We start from the raw sequence: 23388 nt of genomic DNA, 5'->3' as shown, positions 1-23388 counted from the left end.
AGTACTCATGATTACAGCTATGTATCTATATGCCTGCATATATTCAGTGTTTTAGTACCATGGTAGAATTCTACCTTTTACTTACTCTGTGCTTATAATCGTATAACTAAAATGATGCTGGTTCAAGAAATGTTTATTGAAAACATCCCCACTGTTTAATCTGTGTATCTCTCTGAGAACAAGTGAGTATGAGTGTTTGAGGGAAAAGTACTATTCTGTTTCGACGCTCTCAGAGGGGTCAGGGTTGTCATATTTGATAGTTACCAGAAACTATTCGCTCCTTGGTAATATTAGGGGTCTCATAGTGGCACTGTGAGCTGGCTGGTCTACAGACTGACATATCCATTGGGGGAGTCTAGAATCAGTCTAAACACCCACCCCTTAGTTTATGTTGTCTAAACACGCATATGCTATTTAGATTAGTAGGAAATAACAATTTCAGGTTCATATTGTTTTTAGTATGTATTTTTATTTATTTAAATTATGTTCTATATTTCAAAAGTGTGCCTGGTCATTAAATAATATATTTCCAGATGTGCAGCACTCCAAACGTTGGCAGTGTATAATTTATTACATTTATTTAAAGACAGTTGTGATGGTGATAACCAGTCCTGTCGCCTTTCAGCTTTACATATCCTTGTTCAAACAATCAATCAATCGATCAATCAAGGGTTGTTAAAGCGCGCTACTCAAACGTGAGGGTCTCAAGGTGTCGGGGTGGTGCAGCGCTCCGGATCAGCCAAAGGGCCAGGTCTTGAGGCTCTTCCTGAAGGTGTGCAAGGTAGGGGAGCATCTGATGAGTACAAGGAGCTTCTTCCAGGGCTTTGCTGCAACATGGGAGAAGGTTCTTCCCCCTGCTCTGGGTCTATGGATGGGTGGTGTTTCTGCTAGAGTGAGGACGGCGGATCAGATGTTTCTTTTGGGTACGTGTACAGATACTCTTTTGTTGAGGTATTTGGGTCCAATGTTGTGGAGGGATTTGTAGGTGTGGGTGAGTAGCTTGAAGGTTACTCTCTTCTTGACGGGGAGCCAGTGCAGGTCTCTCAGGTGTTGGGTCATGGGCTCGTGTCGTGGAGTTCAGAGGATGAGTCGGGCCGTGGTGTTCTGAATAGTCTGGAGTTTGTGAAGGAGAGATTCGTTGATTCCTGCGTAGAGGGTGTTACTGTAGTCCAGTCTGCTGGTTATGAGTGTGTGGGTGAAGATATTTCTGGCTTTGGGGGGTCCACTTGAATGTCTTTTGCGGAGGATGTGGAAGGAGTTGAAACAGGTGTAGGCAACGGTATTGATCTAGTGAGTCATGGTGAGGGAGGAGTCTAGGATGATGCCAAGGTTCTGGGCCTGGTCCATTGGGGTGGGTGGGTTTCCGAGGGCAGAGGGCCACAAGGTGTTGTCCCAAGTGGAGGGGGCATGTCCAAGGACGAGGACCTCTGTCTTCTCTGAGTTGAGCTTTAGGCAGCTGTTGCTCTTTCAGGCAGCAACGTCCTTTATTCTTCCTGGAAGCTGAGTCTGGTGTCTTCAGGGTTCTTAATGACATAGAGGATGAGCTTGGTGTCGTCACATTAGGATACTACCCTGAGCCCATATTGTCTGACGATGGTGGCTAGGGGGGGCATTTAGATTTTGAAGAGCCTGGGGCTGAGCGATGATCCTTGGGGTACTCCGCAGTTGATCTCTGTAGGTTTGGAGAGGAAGGGTTGGAGTCTGATCCTTTGGGTTTTACCGGTGAGAAAGGAGCGGATCCAGTCGAGGGCGGTACCATGTATGCCAGCGTCATGGAGTCTGGCTACAAGTGTGCGGTGGGAAACGATGTCGAAGGCTGCGGAGAGGTCTAGCAGGATGAGTGTTGCGGTATGGCCCTATTCGAGTAGCATGCAGATGTCGTCGGTGGTAGCGAGCAGGGTGGTCTTGGTTCTGTGGTTGCTGCGGAATATGGACTGGGAGGAGTTGAGGATGGTGTTCTCTTCGATGAAGGTGGTCAGCTGGACATTGGAGAATCTCTCGGTGACTTTGTCGGCGAAGGGAAGGAGAGAAATGGGCCGGTAGGTTTTAAGGAACGTCAGGTCCGCCAAGGGTTTCTTGAGAAGTGGCTTGACCTCTGCCCACTTCCAGTCATCGGGAAAAATGCCGGATTCCGAGGAGGCGTTGATGGTGTGGCACAGTTCAGTTGCTATGGTGGAGGTGGCTCTGTGGTAAATGTGCAGCAGGCAGGGGTCTGTGTAGGCTCCAAATTGGGTGCTCTTCATGGTTGTGGTGGTATCTTCAGTGGTGTCCAGAGTCCAGGAGGTGATGGTTTGATGGCTGTCATTGCTGTGGGGTTGGTTTCCTGAGTATGTTCTCTGAAGTTGTTGTAGAGGGCCTTGATTTTCAGATGGAAGTAGGAGCCCAGCTTGTTGCAGAGCTCCTGGGACTGAGTGATGTCTGTGGCTTGGCTAGGGGGTCTGGTGAACTGCTGGCTGATGTTGAAGAGTTCTTTTGCGTTACTGCGTTGGTGTGGATTTTGTTTCGGATGAAAGTCCTCTTGGAGGATCTTATGCGTTGGTGGTATTTAGTCATGACATTCTTGTAGATGTTCAGGTCTCCTGTGGTTTTGCTGTTCCTACAATGTTTTTGAGACTTCTGCAGGTACATCTGACTGCTTGGAGGTCAGTGGTGAACCAGGCGGCCTTCCAAGTGTGTTGCCTCTCAGGGTGATGGAGGGGTGCAAGCTTGTCTGTGCAGCTGGTGATCCAGTGTTGTACTTCTTTGGCTGCTGAGTTGGTGTCAGTCGTGGTGATGGGGGTTCCGTGGATGAGGTTGGAGTTGAGGTGCTCCTCTGTGACCTTGCTCCTGTTCCTGTGTGGCTGGCGTGAGGCAGGCGTGTGTGCGGTGGTGGTGTTGAAGGAGGAATGTACGCAGTGATGGTCTGTCCAGGGGGGTTGCAAGGTGTGGCTGAAATGGATGTTGGAACCTCCTGCAAAGATGGGGTCGAGGATGTTTCTGACATTGTGGGTGGGGGTGGTGACGAGCTGCTTCAGTCCGACGTTGGCGAGGTTGTCCAGGAAGGCAGTGGAGCCGAGGTCGCTGCGGTTGTCAAGGTTGAAGTTAAGGTCTCCGATGAGTGTATAGTCTGTGGAGGCAATGGCGTGGGGTGCGATGAGGTCAACAATGGTGGTACAAAGGAGGCGCAGGGCCCTGGAGATCTGTAGGTGAGTGTGCTGCATAGCGTGGTTCTGGGGCTAGTCTGGATCTGGAAGTGGAGGTGCTCGGTGATGGAGAGAGGGTCGCTAGTGCTGGAGGTAGAGATTCAGAGGGAACTCTTGTGTGCAATGGCGGTGTGGGTGGTCCATCCTCTGGATGTTGCATTGGTCTGGAATGGCGGTGGCAATGTCGGGCGGAGGTGGTGTTTGTCCAGGTTTCCGTGAAAAAGGCGGCATCTAGCGAGTGGGTGTCGAGGAGGTCCCAGATCTTTATGGCATGTCTGTGCAGAGACCACACATTGAGGAGGATGCACTTCAGGGTTTCGGTGGTGTGGGCTTCCGGCATGGGTGCGGCGGTAGTGGGGGTGCTGTAGATGCTGAAGGATTATCTGCAGTGTCGGCAGGAGAACTGGCCGTGTGTGGTGTTTGGAGTCGACCATTGGCAGTTGTTGTTCCTTTCGATGTTAAATGCATGGAGAGCAGCAGACTAGTAACTGCGGATGGTCGTAGATCCAGGGTCCCTGGTGTTGGTCGCGGTTGGGTCATGTACGAGCACAGACGAGCTTGCCTTTGGGGTGTCTTAGGTGCGCCAGCGGCTCAGCCCCGCAGCGGCTGCCATTAAGTAGGGAAGGGGGAGAGACTCGTAGCTGGGAGGCGGCAGTAGGGAATTGCATGGGGTAGGGACCCCGGGGCAGCTGCAGTGTGAAGGATGGGAAGAGAAAACCAGGTGAAGAAAGGCAGACAGAAAATGGGGGGAAAACAGATAACTGTCACAGTCAAACAGCACAGCACAGTTCACAGGAATATATGTATTTGAAATTATCATATACATTAAAAATATATATTTTTTGTTTTTAGAGGTATTTTAAATGTTCATGTATTTTTATAAATCAACATTTATATATGTAATAAATTAAATCTTTAACTGCTTTTTAAACTTACTATAATGTTAAATATGTCTATCTATCTATCTAACTATCTATCTATCCAGTGCTTTATCACTTTAAAGTTAGGTCAGAGTTTTCCTAGGGAGAGTGTTTTTTGTTTTGCTAATAACGTTGACATGATATGACAAATCTTCAGAGAACTTTCTTAAAAGAATCCCCCTTAGCTTTGTCTTGGAAAGTTGTGGGGCATTCCACCAATCAGTAGCTGAGAGCTTCATGTATAAATATGCAGATCCAAAATATTTCTAAAAAGTCAGGTTGAAGATTTTAAGGGGTATGGCTTTGACGTGGTATAAGATTAGCAAGGTAACAAAACTGCCATATTTTAGCTATTCAGCCCCGATATGGAAAGCTTCGGGCTCTCCGGAATGGACGGAAGATGTTTTGGCACTGCCGATAAAGAGGCTGGTATATTGAGATGGAAACATTTATTCAAGGATGGCGACCTGATTACTTGGAAATAGTGTGTACAGGAAACGGCCCAAGACATTTCAAGATTTAAGTTTTTGCAAATTCAAAGTTGCTATCAAGCGGAAAATATAAAAATAGGAGAACCCAATGAATTTGAGGAGATATTGCTGTTGAGGGTCGTACCAAAGAAAGAAATTGCGATGTGGTATTGGTTTATGATGGAGATGGTGGATAGGGCTTGCACCCTGCCACAGGATCTTTGGGAAGGATGCTTGCCGGAGACTACACTGGAAGACGAATGGCAAGTATCTATTTCTATGTTATATAAAGTAGTCAAACCTGCATACCTGAGAAGGAACGATCTTTTTACTATTCATAGGGCTTATTGGACCCCCCCAAGGTTACATAAATTTGGGTCTCAGGGTGATGTGGCGTGCCCAAAGTGCAGCAGTAAGAAGGAAGACGACTTGCACATGTTTGTATACTGTCCGAAGATCCAGCCATTTTGGAAGGCCGTGAGTAACGTGTTAACTAACGCTTTGAACTTTCAAGTTAAGTTAAGCGTCTTATTGGGTATTTTGGGGAATTTGGATCTGCAAACTACAGCTAATAACGATTATGCAAAACAGATAGATTTTTTATGCCATACTTTTGGCGCTTAGAGAGATCTGCAAACAATGGGTATCACAGACTCCTCCAAGCTAACATCTGTGAAAAATGTGGCCATCTTAGAGATCTCAGATCAGGGGAAAAGAGGTATGAATTTTGGGCTCCCTTCTTACGTTGGTGCGAGCAATAAGTAAGAATAAGGCTCTAAGGTCCAATGATTAAGACTCTCTTTACCTTAGCTTGCTCCATTCTTCATTGAGCAGTGAAGCTTGTGTAGTTTGGTGTATATTGGAAGTAAAGGAGGATGGATGTCACTAACCAAGGGTGTTTTAGTCTCAAATGAAAGAGGGAGTTCCCTTCTCTTTTTTTCCTTTTCCCAGTGAATGAGGCTTGGGACACTCCGTGGTGGAAACTTTGGCAGAAAGGTGTAAAGGAGACAAATGAGGACTAAAAAAAATCAGTAGCTGAGAAATAATGGCTCAAAACAACATTATCCCATGTTAAATCTCATAGGGATCTTTGGGAAGCAATAGAATTTCACCAAAGTAAGTGAAAAGTTAGAACTTAACTCGAAAAGCAAACTTATTTTAATTGGTGTGTGTACGTTTGGCAATTTTTTAGACATTTCCACCTAAAGAGGCTCTCAGGGTGGCCAGGAAAGGATTACAATTGTAGTGATATCTTGTTAGTTAGTCACACAATCTGATATTATTTTCAAAAATAGAGTGAACAAATTGGCTGGGAGGGTTTTTTATTCGTGTCAGTCATTTTGGACCAGTGGGACAAGTACCTCAGGACCGAGCAACCTGATTTTCTGGAAGAAACATGAAGAAAAATATTGTGTCTGTCATTACAGGACTACCAGTGTCATGAGTTTACAAAATCTAAAAAGATACAAGGGGCAGGGTTAGAGTACCCTGACCCCCCCCATGCCTTTGTGGGCAGTCCCAGAGGCCCCCTGAAGGTGTAAAAAGAAAAGAAATACATTTCATGCTAAAGGTCCTGCAGAACTTTAAGGGGACCCAGCATGGTCCTTCGTTGGACTAAATATGCAATTCTGTGATACCGCGAGACCATGCAAGCTTCAAGCAAACACACACACATGCACACACACAAAGACACACATATAGATTAATAGAAGTAAATCGGTAAAGTGAAGAATGTATTAAGAATGGTTTACATGTGGGTCTGTAAGTTAGATGAATTGGCAAGAAGGAGATATGTGTTTGGAAAGCATATTTGGAGTAGATTGTAGTCAGAAAGTTTTGGGTTGTGAAGATACATTTTAGATGTATGTATATGCAGACATATACACACATCTAAATATGTAAACACATACTAACATATGCACAATAAATATAGGCATACTCTCATATGTCTGTGTGTGTATTTCCACTAAAAATACAAAGCTTAACAGGTTGTTATAGTCATAATTACTTTAAGGCGCACGTTATATTTGTGACAAATATAAGTGGTGAATATCAGTGATTTTGTTATTTTAAAATTGCATGTTTTAACTTATATTTTCACCTAATCATAATGTCCCTTTAACCTTTGTTTTTTCAGTAAACTTTGCATATATGCAAATGCATATATATGCACATATATACTTTTACATTATGTACATATAAGCTTTAGCACGGTAGATAAAACATATTTAATGTTTAATTAATGTTAATTATATGTAGATATCTTTTTATGTGTACATAAATTAGCGTATACACACTATGTTATACATTATTTTTAGTTTGACTCAATTTACAGATGGGGAGTGTGGCATGCTATGTTCAGACTGAGACTAGGGTGGAATGTCTGGAACGGTGCCAAGGGACTTCTTGTTTAGTGGATGTCAAGTCATAGTGCCAGGTATTTAGATTTTCCACAAATCCACATTCAGTGGAAGTCACCTTGGATGTCAAGAACATGCAGCTTGGGATCCAGGTGTGCTTAGGTTTATGTTGGTTAGGTTTAGGTTGTTGAGTGAGGAATGGGGAGGGAAAAGGAAGGATCTCAATGATGGTGGGCACCTTGTTGACCATTATGTCACTGCACAATCGGTTTCTTCATGAAGTTCAGCTCAATATTTTCACCTTCAATTGTGGATTGATTTAGTGTGTTGATCACGGAAAAGTATGAAAGGTGCAGAGGAGCAATCTCATTTGTCATTGCAACTAATGCGTACAGCAAGTAGGTGCTTTTATGATAGAGGTAACATGGTGGAAATCAGGCCTGTTCCTGAATCAGTACATTTGTATGCCTGTAAAATCTTATCAGATGTATGTACATACTATTGTAGAAAACATTACTAAAAATCAATGTCTACTTTTTCTTTGCTACATTCAGGAACACTAAATAGGAAGAGGCCACAGACAGGGAAGCCAGCATCATCTGCTACCGACACCATGCCAGAAAGCAAACCTTCTATTCCAGTAAGCCATGTAATCAATCAATCAATCATGCCATTTGTATAGCGCACTACTCACCCGGGAGGGTCTCAAGGCGCTTGGGGGAGGGGTATGCTACTGCTCGAACAGCCAGGTCTTGAGTTGTTTCCTGAAGGCGAGATGGTCCTGGGTCAGCCGAAGGTGGATGGGGAGGGAGTTCCAAGTCTTGGCAGCCAGGTAAGAGAAGGATCTTCCTCCGGCGGTGGCTCTTCAGATGCGTGGTACGGCTGCGAGGGCGAGGCTGGTGGACCGTAGCTGGCGGGTGGGCGTGTAGAAGGTCAGGCGGTCGTTGAGGTACTTGGGGCCCAGGTCGTGGAGAGACTTGTGTGCGTGGGTGAGGAGCCGGAACGTGATCCTCTTGTCGACGGGGAGCCAGTGCAGGTTCCTCAGGTGGCTGGAGATGTGGCTGCGTCGGGGGACATCCAGGATGAGTCGGGCGGAGGCGTTCTGGATGCGCTGGAGTCTTTTCTGTAGCTTGGCTGTGGTTCCGGCATAGAGGGCGTTTCCGTAGTCCAGTCGGCTGGTGACGAGTGCCTGGGTGACAGTCTTCCTGGTCTCGGTCGGGATCCAGCGGAAGATCTTGCGAAGCATACGCAGGGTGTTGAAGCACGATGAGGAGACGGCGTTGACTTGTCTGGTCATCGAGAGGGAGGGGTTCAGGATGAAGCCCAGGTTGCGTGCGTGGTCGGTTGGCTTGGGTGCGGTGCCCAGGGCTGGGGGCCACCAGGAGTCGTCCCAGGCAGAGGGCGAAGATCCCAGGATGAGGACTTCCGTCTTGTCCGAGTTCAGTTTCAGGCGGCTGTCCTTCATCCACTCGGCGACGTCTTTCATCCCTTCGTGTAGGCAGGTTCTGGCGGTGTCGGGGTCTCTGGTGAGGGAGAGGATCAGCTGGGTGTCATCGGCGTAAGAGATGATGTTGAGGTTGTGCTGGCGTGCGATGGCTGTGAGAGGTTTCATGTAGATGTTGAAGAGTGTGGGGCTGAGTGAAGATCCTTGCGGGACGCCGCAAATGACTTCGGTGGCCTCGGAGCGAAACGGGGGGAGGCGGACTCTTTGTGTTCTTCCGGCGAGGAACGAGATGATCCACTCCAGTGCCTTCTCTTGGATACCGATGTTGCTGAGGCGCTGGACTAGGGTGCGGTGGCAGACCGTGTCGAACGCAGCGGAGAGGTCCAGGAGGATGAGGGCCACTGTTTCCCCCTTGTCGTGCAGGGTCCGGATGTCGTCGGTGGCTGCGATGATGGCGGTCTCGGTGCTGTGGTTGGCTCTGAAGCCGGACTGCGAGGGGTCGAGGGATCCGTTCGTCTTGAGGAAGGCGGTCAGCTGTCTGTTGACGATCTTCTCGATGACTTTAGCAGGAAAAGGGAGGAGCGAGATGGGGCGGACGTTTTTGAGATCGGTGGGGTCCGCTGTAGGTTTCTTCAGGAGGGCGCTGATCTCGGCGTGCTTCCAGCTCTCCGGGAAGGTGGCGGTGTTGAAGGAGGCATTGATGATGTTCCGGAGTTGGGGTGCGATGGTGGAGTCGGCCTCGTTGAAGACGTGGTGTGGGCAGGGGTCGGTCGGTGATCCGGAGTGGATGGTGTTCATCGTGCGGGCCGTGTCTTCGGTGGTCACCGTGGTCCAGGTGCGAAGGGTGGTGGTGGGGGGCGTTGGTTCGACAGTTGGGTGCGTGGGTGGGGCGCCGAAGCTGTTGTGGATGTTGGCGATCTTGCGGTGGAAGAACGAGGCGAGGGAGTCGCAGAGGTCTTGTGACGGAGTGATGTCGTTGGTGCCGGTGCTGGGATTGGAGAGCTCCTTGACGATAGTGAAGAGCTCTTTGCTGTCGTGGGCGTTGTTGTCCAGTCGTTCCTTCAGGGATTTCTTCTTGGTGGTGCGGATGAGCTGGTGGTGCTTGCGGGTAGCGTGTTTGAGGGCGGTCATGTTGTCGGTGGTCCGGTCGAGGAGCCAGGCTTTCTCGAGGGTGCGGCAGGTCTTCTTGGAGTCCTTGAGGTCGTCAGTGAACCAGGATGCCTTCTTGCTTCTGGGTCTGCTGGGAGGGTTCTTTAGTGGCGCCAGGTTGTGGGCGTAGGCGGTCAGCCACTGTGTGAAGTTGCGGGCTGCTTCGTTGGGGTCCGTTGTGTTGGCGGGTGGGCTCTGGCTGAGGGAGGTGGTGAGCTGGTCTGCGGTGATCTTGCCCCAATTCCTGTGAGGTACCTGTTGCGGGTGGTGGTGGGTTGTGGATCTTTTGAAGCTGAAGTGGACGCAGCTGTGGTCGGTCCAGTGGAGTCCGGTGGCGTGGCTGAAGGTAATGTACTTGCTGGAAGAGAAGACGGGATCAAGCATGTGCCCGGCGTAGTGGGTGGGGGTGTTGACCAGTTGATTGAGTCCGAGGTTGGTGAGGTTTTCCAGCAGGGCGGTGGTGTTGCGGTCCTTGTTGTTCTCCAGGTGGAAGTTGAGGTCCCCGAGGAGGATGTAGTCGGTGGAGGGGAGGGCGTGCGGGCTGATGAAGTCTGTGATGTTTTCGCTGAATTGTGTGCGTGGTCCCGGGGGTCTGTAGACGAGGGTGGCTCTGAGGGTCGTCTTAGGGTCGGTGTGAATCTGGAAGTGGAGATGTTCGGCTGCGGCGAAGGAGTCGTTGGCGTCGGTCGTGATGCGGATGGTGTTCCTGTGGACGATGGCGATGCCACCTCCGGTCTGGTTGATGCGGTCCCTCCTGATGATCTTGTACCCGTCCGGGATGGCGATGGCGATGTCGGGTGCAGAGGAGGCGTTCATCCAGGTTTCCGTGAGGAAGGCGACGTCCGGTGATGTAGCGTCGAGGAGGTTCCAGAGTTCCACGGCGTGTCTGTGGACGGAGCGGGTGTTGATCAGGATGCACTTGAGGTGGTTGCTGCTGGTGTTTGTCTTGGCGGGTGCGGGGCAGGTTCGGAGGCAGGTGAACTTGCAGGTGCAGCAGGTCAAGGGTCCGTGGGTGCTCCTCGGGGTGGCTCGGCAGCAGGCGTGGGTCCGGCCGGCATTGAGTGCGTTGAGAGTGGCGGCGTCATAGGTCAGTCGGGTCGTCTTGCCTCGGCGGGGAGGGCCAGGAGTCCTGGCGCTGGGCGTGGGCCAGGCGCGGACGGGCGCAGACGGGCTTACCTTTGGCGCACCTTCGGCGCTCAATCGGTGCTTCCACTGCGCGGTCGCTCTGGGGGCGTCATAAGTAAGGAGCCGGGAGGGAGGAGCAGCTGGGTGGCGGGAGCGGGGCGGCGAATGGAATCACAGGGGGGCGGGGCCGCAGGGAGGCAGCGGCGGGAAATTCCAAGAAGCAGCGGGCAGCGGGAAATTCCCAGGAACAGCAGGCAGCGAGCGAAGGAATCTGCAGGCAGGAGGCGGCAAAGGCAGGCAGAAGCGGCAGCAGTGAGTGGGGCGACCAAGCCCTGCGTAGAATTATTGATGTACTCTTCTTAGATTATAAATTTCCTATAGCAATTTTTTTTTAGCCTTTTGTCAAACTGTACTTTTTGTTTTTTCAATTTCTCCTTTGGTTTTCCTAACTTCCCCTCTGTCTACTTTCTTTAGTACCAAAAGACCACACTCTCCTCCTTGTGTTTCCTCTTTATATTCCTTTCTGTTTCTGCAGCCCACTTCCCCATTTTCTGTGTTTTTTCCTTCTTCCACCATGTTTTCTTTGTGCCGCTAATCAAGTGGTGAGTCAGGATTCAACTCTCTACTCAAAAGCATTTTGTTAAGGTATTATTTTCCCTCCTTGATCCTTTCTGACCCAGCTTCCTCACTCATTCCTGAGCCAGATCCCCAAAACGTTTCAAGTTATCCACAATCCTATGTTTCTATATCTGCCCATCAGCTGTTTAGATTACGAAAATAACATGTGAGTTCATGTTGCCCTTGCCCAGTGGCCAGTAAACACCCATACCTTAATTACCACTGCCCACCCCATTCCATTCTGGACAGTAGCCTCAAATTCTCCCTCAACCTCTTCCGACCTTTCTTACTTGTATGCACTTAAAATGGTCTGACTTCTGCCTCCCAATAACAATTCTAATTTAAAATATGTTGATGCTTGGGCTGGGTTAAGAACTACAAATAGCCTGAATTGTGGATAAAATGTGTAAGTCACAGAGACACAGAATCACATATAAAAATGCCAGTGTCTTTAGTGAAACCTGCAACACAGTGTGCCTCAATGACTGCCTAAAGTCCTGCTCGTTTCTTCTTTCTACATAATAAGATTCTCTTCTTCCCATTAGAGGCTTGTGCCCCGATCTCCACTGATATGAACATAAAGGACAGGCATGGTAGGGAATTTTAGCCATTGTCCTCTACCTCCCAAAAATATAGGCACCTGTGATGGTGTATCACTGAGACTGGAGGAGGTGGAGGTAAAAGAGGAGGAAGAAGAGGATGCAGCAGCATACCCTTCAGCCTTTTCCCAGCGGGTAGAACTGAGGCATCATCATTCAAGTCACCGTAGGTGGCAGAGTGTTATGTCATGTTATATTGAATGGGATTTGTAATAATAATACTGAAAAAAGAGTGGTTTGACTATTTCTAGCTGGTCCCGTTCTGGTAAATAGTGCTTGGTTTGGAATTTGTACTCTAATTTTCTACATAAGAACGCTAGGTCAGGAAAGGTAAAAAAAGATTTCAGGGCCTCTCACAGTAGTACCATGAGATTAATTTACTACATGTCTCACCTTTAACTACCACGCAGCCTACTTTGTGGTCTACAAGGGCTAAAGTTGGGCGACTTCCTAAGATTTGAAAGGGACATTTTGATCCATCAAAAAGGATTATTTTAACAGATGACACTGCTGGTTTAAGCTACAGAAGTCAGGCTAATATGGTAGGTTTGAACAATGTTTTTCATTGTCACACTAGTGGATGGCACCTTAGTGCTGTAACCTACAGGTGATAATTAGCTTTGCATGGCATGGGTATATTTCTGCAGCATATACTATAGATAGATAAGCTAGTCAGGGATGAGCTAACTTTAAGATGTTTAGTAATCAGAGAAATAAAATTCAGCAAGCAAATAGGTGGTGACCCTGCAAAAAAAGGCATTTTGTCAAACAAGGTAAACATGGTGCATTACGAATTAGGAGTGGGTAGCATAGCCTAGCATACAATTAATTAGGAGAGAGAATAGTACCACCAATCCCAGACAAGTACCCCAATGATGATCACCCAAGCAATACAAATAATTAGCTGTGCCCATTTTCAATGTCCATCACAAAACTTCGGATTTGTCTCTCCAGTCACTAGTCTGAGTTATTAGAAAAAACTTGCTCTCTTTTCCAGTCAAAAGGGGTAGATCACTTGGAGTCCTCTTGTTTCCCATTAGTTTAAATAGATACTTGTCCTTCTTACTCATATGATTGTCTAGACCTAAAAACTTACAGGGCCAACTAGCCCTTGGGGTCACCCTAAAAAATGTGGGTTCAAGCAGCAAGACAGACCTCAAGCAGCAGGGCAGGCTTCTGAGGGTACAAGGCACGTCTCATGCAGCAGGGCAGTTTTCTGGCTGCAGCAGGGAAGTCCTTGGAGGTACAATGTGTGCCTCAACCAGCAGGGCAGTCCTCTAAGGGCCCATGGAAGTTCTTCTGATGTCCTCCGCAGGTCTAGGAGTGAACTGAAGAGATGGCCTGAGAGTGCAAAATGTATACTCTTGAAGTAGGATTATCTTTTAAGCTACCTCCACATTTGGTTCTGGAAAGTACCTCGTATATAGTTCTGTTGTGAGTGTGCTGGAGGGCATCCTTTGAAATGTAATTGGGGCAGATACAACACTGCCACTTCCATCCTGACAGAATGGCATTTCTTACCAGCACCTAGTCTCCCTTTCTTTCATTGTATGGGATAAATACAAAGGGTCAATTGTCAAGCTATTCACAGTCATGTGACCAAGGACACAACCTTCGGGCACCAAAAGGTTAGGACAAAAAAAAATGCCAACTTTCTAAAGGTGGATAATACGCAGCTGGAATGCACTCAAAGATTCTAATTTAAAGCAATTAATACAAACTTGTCAAACACTAAAAAGATCATGTGTGCACCAGGTCAGGGGCTCTGCAGGCCACCTAATTGAATGAATGAATGAATGAATTTGTACTTGTAAAGCGCACTGCTGCCCCAGCAACGGGGCGTCCTGGCGCTGTACTCATAACGCTGTTGAACTCTTCCTGGTTTTTCCCTGTGAAATGTCCACTCCTGGGGACCCCCAAGGTGAAGCCAGGCATCCCAGCGCTGTTGGGGCCATTGTGGAGATTAAGCAGAGTGGGACCCATGATTAGAATAGGCACCGAGGCGAGAATTATCAGGTCCGGGGAAATTGAACCCAAGACCCGCCGAGGCAGGAATTGAACCCTGGTCCCAGGCCAGACCGATGCATCAGGGTCTGCCGCTCTAACCATTGAGCCACACTTCTCCACTCTAATTCAAAGTGAAGAAAAAATTAACCCAGAAGAGTATCCAGGGATACCCAGTGCACTACAAACAAATCACTGTATAGTGTACAGAAAGTAATCAAAATAATTCTTGATGATATACAATTAGTGTTATTACAAACAGTGGTGATCAAAACAGTTTCCAACAAATCTAAGGCTGAAAATGAAGATCTTCAAACCAAGAAACTGATTGTCATCTGCTTTATTCTTGATGGTCTCAGATGTAATATAATTCAAAATCACAAACAATATAGCTTGTAATTAGCATACAAAACCAAACTTCAAATATCCCAATGCATTTCTGGCTTTTCACGTAAGCCCTTCATCAATGAACTGATTTTAATCAGAAGTAAAAAGCAACAAGAGACTAAACATCAATAGAAAAACATTAGGGCTCATGAGAGGGCAGGAAAAAGAAACTGATGGAGTCCCACCTCATGCAGTGCAAGGAAGACATGTCAAAGTGAGCGTGAACAAAAATGTGCCATTAAAACAAAGTGTGCCATTAAATCAAAGTGACCAAGGTAGGTGAACACTACGTGTGAAAAAAGGAAAGTACACGTTGTACCTTTGACACTTGAGTGCGTGCACTCTAAGCGACAACTGAAGCCAATGGGAAACCGCTGATAACTGTAAGAATTCAGAAAAATGCTGCAGCAAAAGTTGAGGAGAATGAAAGAGGTATGACGCCGAGTTAGAACTAAAGCGCTTACCTGAAGCAATACTGCCACGAACACGCTTAATAAAGTTATCAACACCTAGAAAAAATACAGAGCTGGTGTAAAAATAATGACTAAAACCCTCACCTTAACACAATAACTTGCAAACTTTACAAAACGCGACACTCACCAGATGCAGCAGATACGCCAATGGGAACTGCAGTACGGAAGACGCCGGCTCAAACAAGCGAACCTGTGCATCATCTGCATCTATATGCAGAACAGTCAACAAGAAAATAAAAATACAAGTGGTGCGGAGGAGAGCTGCAGCCACGAAAAAGTGACAAACACTAAAGGGAAAATCAGAAAAAATGGAAAAACAGAGCACAAATGAAAAATAAATCATGATGAACAGTAAATGATAAATACTAGTTACTAAACTGTAAAAGACAGTGAACTAACAAATAAAAAGAAAAAGTAAGCAAACGCAAAGATGTCATGAGCATGAAAAAGAACAACAGCATAAGTAGAAACACTGCCATCAGATTTCAACATACATAGAATACAACCAAAGTGACAAGTTTATAAAACCTGATCTAATACATACACCATAAACCTGTCTATCGTGGAGCAGTATACACAGAGAAATAATGACAAAAATGCAATAACATGAATGAAGAGATTATAGAAAACAGGACAATTCAAATTTATCATTCAACCCTTTTGGCAACAATTTTTGCATGAACCAAATTCAATGAGACTCACGTTGGGATAAAACTCTGGACATATCTCTGTCCGGACGAGTCTCAACCATCTCAAGAACACCAAATCTTAGCTGTGCAATGGTATGTTTCTGAGCTAATCAATGTTGTGCTAACCGAGAACTAATAGTTTTAGTTCTAATTCTACTTTTGTGTTTAGTGATGCGGGTGCACAGAACCCTCTCCGTCTTCCCCACATTATGTAAAACACACAGACATTTTATTACGTAAATGACATGATGGCTGTTGCAATTTACATTGAAGTTCAGAAAAATATTTTTACCTGATCAGGGTGTGGCAGACTCTTTCCCGTGATTACATTATTACAGTGCAAACAATTCATGCATTTGGACATCCCTTTATAAGGGACTTTAACATTGTCTGCAGATTTGTTTAAAATTTCTTTCAAATTGCGAGACCTCTTATATGCAAATAGCGGGGGATCTGAAAATATGCCTTTAAAGTCTGATACTGAATTAAGCAAATCCCATCTTTGCAATATGCTCTTTTTCAAGAGGTTGGAATGAGTTGAATATGTTGAAACAAACACTTCTTTGACTGGGCCTGGTTGTGTGAATTTCTTTTTCAACAGCTCATCGCAATGTAATGCTAGTGATCTTGTTTCAGCCTGATCTACTACCAGTTGAGGGTAACCTCTGCTCAAAAACTTCTCTTTGGAATCTTTAATCATTTGCAGACCTACCACTGAATCCAAGGTGATGCGCCTAATTCTCAAATACCGAGAAAAAGGGAGAAGACATTTCAAAGGCCAAGGGTGAAAGCTTTGATATAACAAGGCATTGTTGCGGTCAGTTGGTTTTATTAAAACAGTGGTCTCAATGGTGGTGCCTGAAAGTTTGAGCAAAACGTCCAAGAAGGCTATGTGTTGTAATTCAATCTGAAAAGGGAATTGAATTCTAGAGTTAATGCCATTTAACTTCAGAACCTGGGACTCTAGATCACTGCGTGCCTCATGCCAAATAATTAGTATATCGTCGATGAAACGTCGATATGCTATTAGCTATTAAATGTCCATGAAATGTCAGTAAGAATGTGCACTGTTTCGAATTTAAGCATGAAAATATTTGCATAGATGGGGGCTCCCGAAAAGCCAATAGATGTACCATTGGCCTGGAGAAAAAACTGATCTTTCCACTGAAAGTAGCTGTGGAACAAACAGAAGTTGAGAAGTTCCAGAAGAAACACTTTGTTAGCCCTGATACTGTCCTGTCTCAACAAGGCCCATTCAATGGCTTCTATACCTTCGAGATTGGGAATGGATGTGTACAAGGACACAACGTCTATTGACTGTTTCTCCAGTCTCAGGAATGTCAATCTTTTGATGAATGTTCAACAAGTGGGTGGTGTCTGAACAATGGGTTAGAGAAAAACATCTAGATAATGACCCAAATGATCATGTATGGATCTGCCCCCAGATACTATCGGTCTCAACTGTGGATCCATCACATTTTTGTGTATCGTCGGAAGCATGTAAAGCCCCAGTCTGCAGGGAAAGGGAGTGAATAGGATCTCTCTATTTCTAGGTCTTATCCATTTCATCTCTACAGCATGTGAAATAATAGATTCCAACAAAGCTGAAAAAGCATCAGTGGGATCCTCAGACAGTGATAAGTAAGCATAGGTGTCCTGCAACATCTGTCCAATTTTGTTCTCATGATGTGTACGATCCATGACAACTAATGCTCCACCTTTGTCTGCTTTAGTGAAATGTAAAGTTTGGTTTGACTGTAAAGATTTCAATGTTAGTCTCTGTCTTTTGGATAAATTGGGAGTAACTGCTATTTCAGAAGTTAATTTGGCTACGTCTTGTTTAACCAAAGTCTAAAACTAATCAATGGTCTTATGCAAAATAGGAGGAACAAAAGTACTGTGTGGCTTAAATTCAAGATATTCATCTTCCTGTGTAGATTTAGGTTCAGAAACTATGGTTGAGAAAAAATACCGCAACCGTAATTGTCAGGTAAATTTATACAGAGCAATCTGAGAATCAAGACTTTTAGCTTGATGAGTAGGTACAAATGAAAACCCCTTATTTAATACAGCAATTTGATTATTTGTTAATTTCTTAGAAGAAATGTTCACATCTACTGTTTCTTTGTGTGACGTGATGTCCCTGTTTTTGTTGAATCGGTGACCTCTACGGGTTTGCCTTGTTCTGCTGCTGTCTGCATTGGAGGTTGGTTTGCTATGGGGCTGGTCTCCAAAAAAGAGACCTTGGCAGTACTGGGACCAGCTGTGGCAATATAACTTGTAGGTAGTTGGGTTAATGAGGACACCGATGGGCGAGATAACTGAGTGTCACTGTTGTTTGCTAAACTTTCTTCGGATGAAGTTGTGCCTGCTTGTTCCAACTCCGTTTTTGGGCATATACCTCGGCCCAAGAGTAAACTTCATCCAACTTATAGTCTATTGTGTTGCGACAACATTTTCTGATCTTACGTTAATGAATCTCTTTGGCGTACACATCAAGTTTAGTGTTAATTTCATCTAAAGTGGTTGTCCAAACATCAGGTTCCATACGTGAAACTAAATTCACCTGAAGATCTTTGATTTCAGATTCTAAACCTACTAGTACCTAAGACAACTCTTTAACAATTAATAAAATCAAATCTAAGAAACACTTTTTTAAAAGCGCATACCATTTCTCCATGAATTTCTTGTTCATTTTAAACAATGTTGGCTTAATGGCAAGATGTAACCCCCTAGGTGTGCGACTAGCTTTATGATATTGGATCAGAGTGGTGGTATCCAGACCTTGATTGATCTCTCTACGCATTAAATAGTCCAATTGACGGATTTGATGTTGAACAGGACCTACAGTGGTGTCAAAGGTCCTGACTTCTCTAATGAGGCCATAAATGTCAGTTGCTTCAGAGGCTGAATAAACTTCGTTTTGAGCTCTATTTTTAGTGAGATGTAATATGTCGTCGAAGGACATGGTACCAAAACGACAATAATAAATGTGGTGCAAAAATAGCTGCTGAGCAGAAAATTGAACAAACAGTGGATTATACGCAGCTGGAATGCACTCAAATATTCTAATTTAAAGCAATTAATACAAACTTGACAAAAACGTAAAAGATCATGTGTGCAGCAGGTCAGGCTGAGCCCTTGACCTGGTGCACACAAGATCTTTTCCCATTGGCTTCGGTTGTCGCTTAGAGTGCATGCACTCAAGCGCCAGAGGTACGACGTGTACTTCTTTCACCACACTTTGTTTTAATGGCACATTTTTGTTCACGCTCGCTTTCACATGACTTCCTTGCACTTATTATTTCTTTGCACCGCATTGGTTTCTGACGGCTTTTCAAACACTGCATGAGGTGGGACTCCATCAGTTTTTTTTTCCTGTCCTCTTGTGAGCCCTGATGTTTTTCTGTTGATGTTTAGTCTCTTGTTGCTTTTTACTAAAATCAGTTCATTGATACATTGCAGATTCCTCTGCTGAAGGGCTTATGTGAGAAGCCCGAAATGCATTGGGATATTTGAAGTTTGGTTTTTATGCTGACTACAAGCTATATTGTTTGCAATTTTGAATTATATTACATCTGCGACCATCAAGAATAAAGCAGATGACAATCAGATTCTTGGTTTGAAGATCTTCATTTTCAGCCTTGGTTTCATTGGAAACTATTTTGAACACTGTTGTTTATAATAAGACTAATTGTATATCAGCAAGAATTGTTTTGATTACTTTGTGTGCACTACACAGTGATTTGTTTGTAGTGCACTGGGCATCCCTGGATACTCTTCTGGGTTATTTTTTCTTCAACTTTCTAAAGGTGGCATTTTCAGAGTGGTGAATTAAAATTTGTCTTAGCCATTAAAGAGGATTGTAAATCATTTCAGACCAAACTTGCCATTCCTACTTGTTCCCAATAAAATAGTTAGCACTTATCAAATGTAATAAGGTAACCCAGTGTTATCATATGGGAGAGGTAGGCATCACAGTAGTGAAAAACAAATGTAGGAGCGCATGTCCTACTTTTTAAATACAATTCACCCTACCCTGTGGACTGGTTAGGGCCACACCATGGGGTGAAATATATGTATTACACAGGAAGGTTTATGTCTGGCAAAAGGATTGTTTTCCAGGTGAAATGTCCATTGAAAACTGCACAATAGGCTGCAGTTGCAGGGCAGACATGATTTAAAGTGCTCCTTAAGTGAGTGCCACTTTAGCTGTTGCAGATCCACTAGTAGAATTTAAATTACAGTCCATGGTTACATGTATTACTGTGTACTTGGGTTTTATAAGTAAATTAAATAAGCCAATCAGGGGTAAGCCAATTGTACCATGATTTTGGGAGGGAGCACAAGCACTTTAGTACTGGTGAGCAGTGGAAATGTGCACACAGTCCTAAAGCCAAAAAACGGCAAAACAAAACAATTCGGAACAAGACCAGACCAAGGATTACTAGTCTAACAGAACCCATAATATGGGATTTAACCTTTAAGCTACTGCTGCACTTCCTCTGCCAACTTCCGGTGGCCTTATTTAACTGTTTTCATAGAGGAAATACTTTTAGTAACATCTACCAATTCCAGCTTCTTGCATTTGTTTACTGAAAACAAAATCTCAAAATGAAGGTTTTGTTGCTGGAGAATGTTACATCATTTTCTATGATATTTTAGGAGTTTTCTCCCAGCACACAGGTTCATCAATGGTTTTTTCCTACCATGGACTGGCAAGCTAGATATCTGTGTAGGTAAAACATTGTTATAAGAATGGGCTTTCTTAGATCGTGTTTGCTAGAAGCTAACTGGCAGTGAGAGTAATTTAAAGGTAAAGGCAGGAGAGCGAGTCATTAAAGGAGGCTGGGTACCCGAGATTTTCACAATTGTTCACTTTACCAAATTTTGTAGGAGGTGCTTTACAACACCAGTACATGTGCACCAGCAATTCTGGGATTGTACTATCAACCAGGGTTCAGTAATTTACGATTGCTTTACTACAAGGGCATTATAGGTGAACTCTAAGCTTGCCTCTGTGGATCAGGAAATTATGCCCAAATTTGGATGCTCCCTCCATATTTTTGCTTGTAAACTGGTAATGTAAGCTTTTTATTCCAGGACAAAGTTCTCCAGGTTTGGCATGGATGATGTGTCATCATAAAACAACACTGTATTCATGAAAGCCACTTCACCAAAATGCCTGGGGTACTGGAAGTGACCTCACACCTCACTGAGATCACAGGTATTCGCTTCTCACCTTATGACCTCTTTGAACCTGAATCCTAGGAAATTATGCCACAAGACCTTAATCCAGATGACATTGTAATAATTGTAATAATTAATATCACTGAAGCCTATTGTATTCCCCAAAGGGAGAGTGTATTGTTAAATCACAGTGAGATGGACAAAAAAACTAAATAAAGTTCAGATCCACTGCTACTGATTGGTAGGGACAATATATTGTATATAAATTATCGTGTTGGCTTGATTTAGTGTTTTTCATTTATAATACATTTTGATTCATCATATCTTGTAAGAAAAAAAGACACACGTGATACACAGAGGTGATGGTTCTGTTCAAAAAACATTTTTTCTAGTATACATAGTAATGCACTATGGCAAAAAAAGTTTACAAAATGTATATCTTTTTACTTGCTTAATTTTATTTTGCACTATAGTGTCATTTCACTTTTGAAATTATTTATTTATTTAACTAGAGTGTAATCTCCCAGTGGCACCAGGTAAACATTATTCATCAGAATACAATTTAACTTCTGTGCCTGGTACTTTTTTAGTCACCTGTGAGGCCATGGGTTGCAGACCGCTAAATGATGTCCATGACTTTATTGCCACATACTATAATATCTGGGCCTTTGTAATGTACTTTTGGGCTTAAACAAACGTTATCAAGAAGCCTCTTGCAATTAATGCCTTAGCGCGCTTTTAACCGCAAGATCTATTTAGGCATGTGAGTCCTTAGACTTAGCACTGCAAAGCTATTTTCTAACACCTGCATTAATACAATGTAGCTATTCTATTAGAACATTTCTGCGCCGAGAAAATGTGTGTTTTTTTTCAATAAATATTGTCTAAACCTAAAATCAGATTGACTTGGAACGGAAACTTTGAGAAGTTGTAAACATTGCAGATCCTAGAAACAGAATCAGCAGCGGTTGGCAACCTCTGAGAGTGGTGAGACAGCCAAATGGGTGGTGGGTAGCTGTAATCACGCGCTGTCAATCAATCAATGAGCATTTGTATAGCGCAGCACTGCCAACCTTAGGGGTATCCGGGCGCCATGGTCGCGACGTCTTCATCGAGGATCCAGGACAGAAAGGAGCAGAATGAGGAAAAATAAATGTCAGGAATGAGCAGAAAGAGGATGACTAACAGGCAGAAAGACTCAAAACAAAGGTCAGGAATTAGCCGGAAGAGGAAGAATTAAGGTCAGAAACGAGAAGAAAGAGGCAAAATAAAGGTCAGAAACAAGCAGCAAGAGGCAAAATAACAGGTAGACCCAGCAGAGACATACTTATCCACTCCACTGGCTTGCCTCCTCCAGTCCTCTGCTTCGGTACCTAGGCACTGGAAGCTTGAAGCAGTTGCATCCTCTGCACCAATTCATGAACTTTTCGCGTGCTGCTTATAATGTTCAGCTGCATGAGAGCAACGCCAGGATTGGCTTGGGCAGGCTGCCTCCATGCTCCTACAGGCACAAAAATGCTCTCAACTCAGCTGTCTAAAATAGCTGGGTGGAGAGGTTTACACTGCACACGTCAGGCTAGCCATCACAAGACAGCCGGCTAAAGTGACATGCCCAATGTGAACTGTTGAAATGAGCACCACTCCCCTGCTGCCAGTCAGCCAGACTGGCCCTGCCCCCAAACACATTCTCTGGCTGGGGAAAGGGAAAAATAAAATGCTAATAAATTCAATGTATTACCATTTTACTTTTCACCTATGCGGCACTGGCAGAAGAGATCCTTTGCCCTAAAGGAGGGGCCGCCCCTGAACACAATTTAGTTTTTTCATTATTCACTTATCTCTGCTAGTTAAGGCGTCTTTTGGAGGATCTGATTCAACTTTTTGGATCCAAGTTGTCAACAAAAAAAACATTTCATAGTAAAAACCATTATTAATTTTATAATAGTTTCATAGGGCCTATTTTAGGTTTCCAAAGAAAAGCAAGCGGTGACAAATTGTATTGCCTGCTACTGAATACTCAATTGCAGGGATTTATTGCGACAAGAGCATTGATTCAATAGCTACTTATGTATAATTGCACTTTTAGGGCACCAGTACATGTAATTCAAGCTGAGTCACCTGCCAAGGTGTATAACTCTGCAACAAACAAAGGAAAAAGGCTTAGTTATTGACCCATTAAAATTCCATAGCAATAAAAGTATACATTAACGGATAACTATCTGCGCAATATATAATTCAAATCTAAATGTTTGATCTTTACCAATCCAACTTAGGTTTGATTATATCCTTGGGCAAACCTACAGATGGAACAAATTGACAACAGTATCCAAAATGAATGATCTCTGTGCTTGGATAACGCATGTTTATGTGCTGAGTGTTTTTTTTAACCTGTTTATTGCCTTACTATTGCCATCCAGTACAGCAATGGACCATGCCTATGTTACAAATACATATCAGGATTGATGAGCAGTAGAAACTTGTATAGGGGAAATCTTGCTGGGATGAGAAGGAGCACAAATCAAGGCCGGCATTATGTTCCATGTACATTCAGTACAATATGTTCCATTGCAACGCTTTGAATATGACTTTGGTTGTGAACTACCTCAATACACCAAAGGTCGAATGTAAAAAGTTGGTGTCCATCAAAGAATATGAAGCAAAACATGGTGGAACCATATAATGTAATATTTGCACAGTGTATGCGCACAGAGGACCCAATTCACAGAAGTAATCTGAGACAAAATCCTAAACGTACTACTTTTGGTATTCACAGAAGGC

Source organism: Lissotriton helveticus, chromosome 9, assembly GCF_964261635.1.
Source record: "Lissotriton helveticus chromosome 9, aLisHel1.1, whole genome shotgun sequence".
NCBI lineage: Eukaryota > Metazoa > Chordata > Amphibia > Caudata > Salamandridae > Lissotriton > Lissotriton helveticus.
This window is presented reverse-complemented; position numbering follows the sequence as displayed.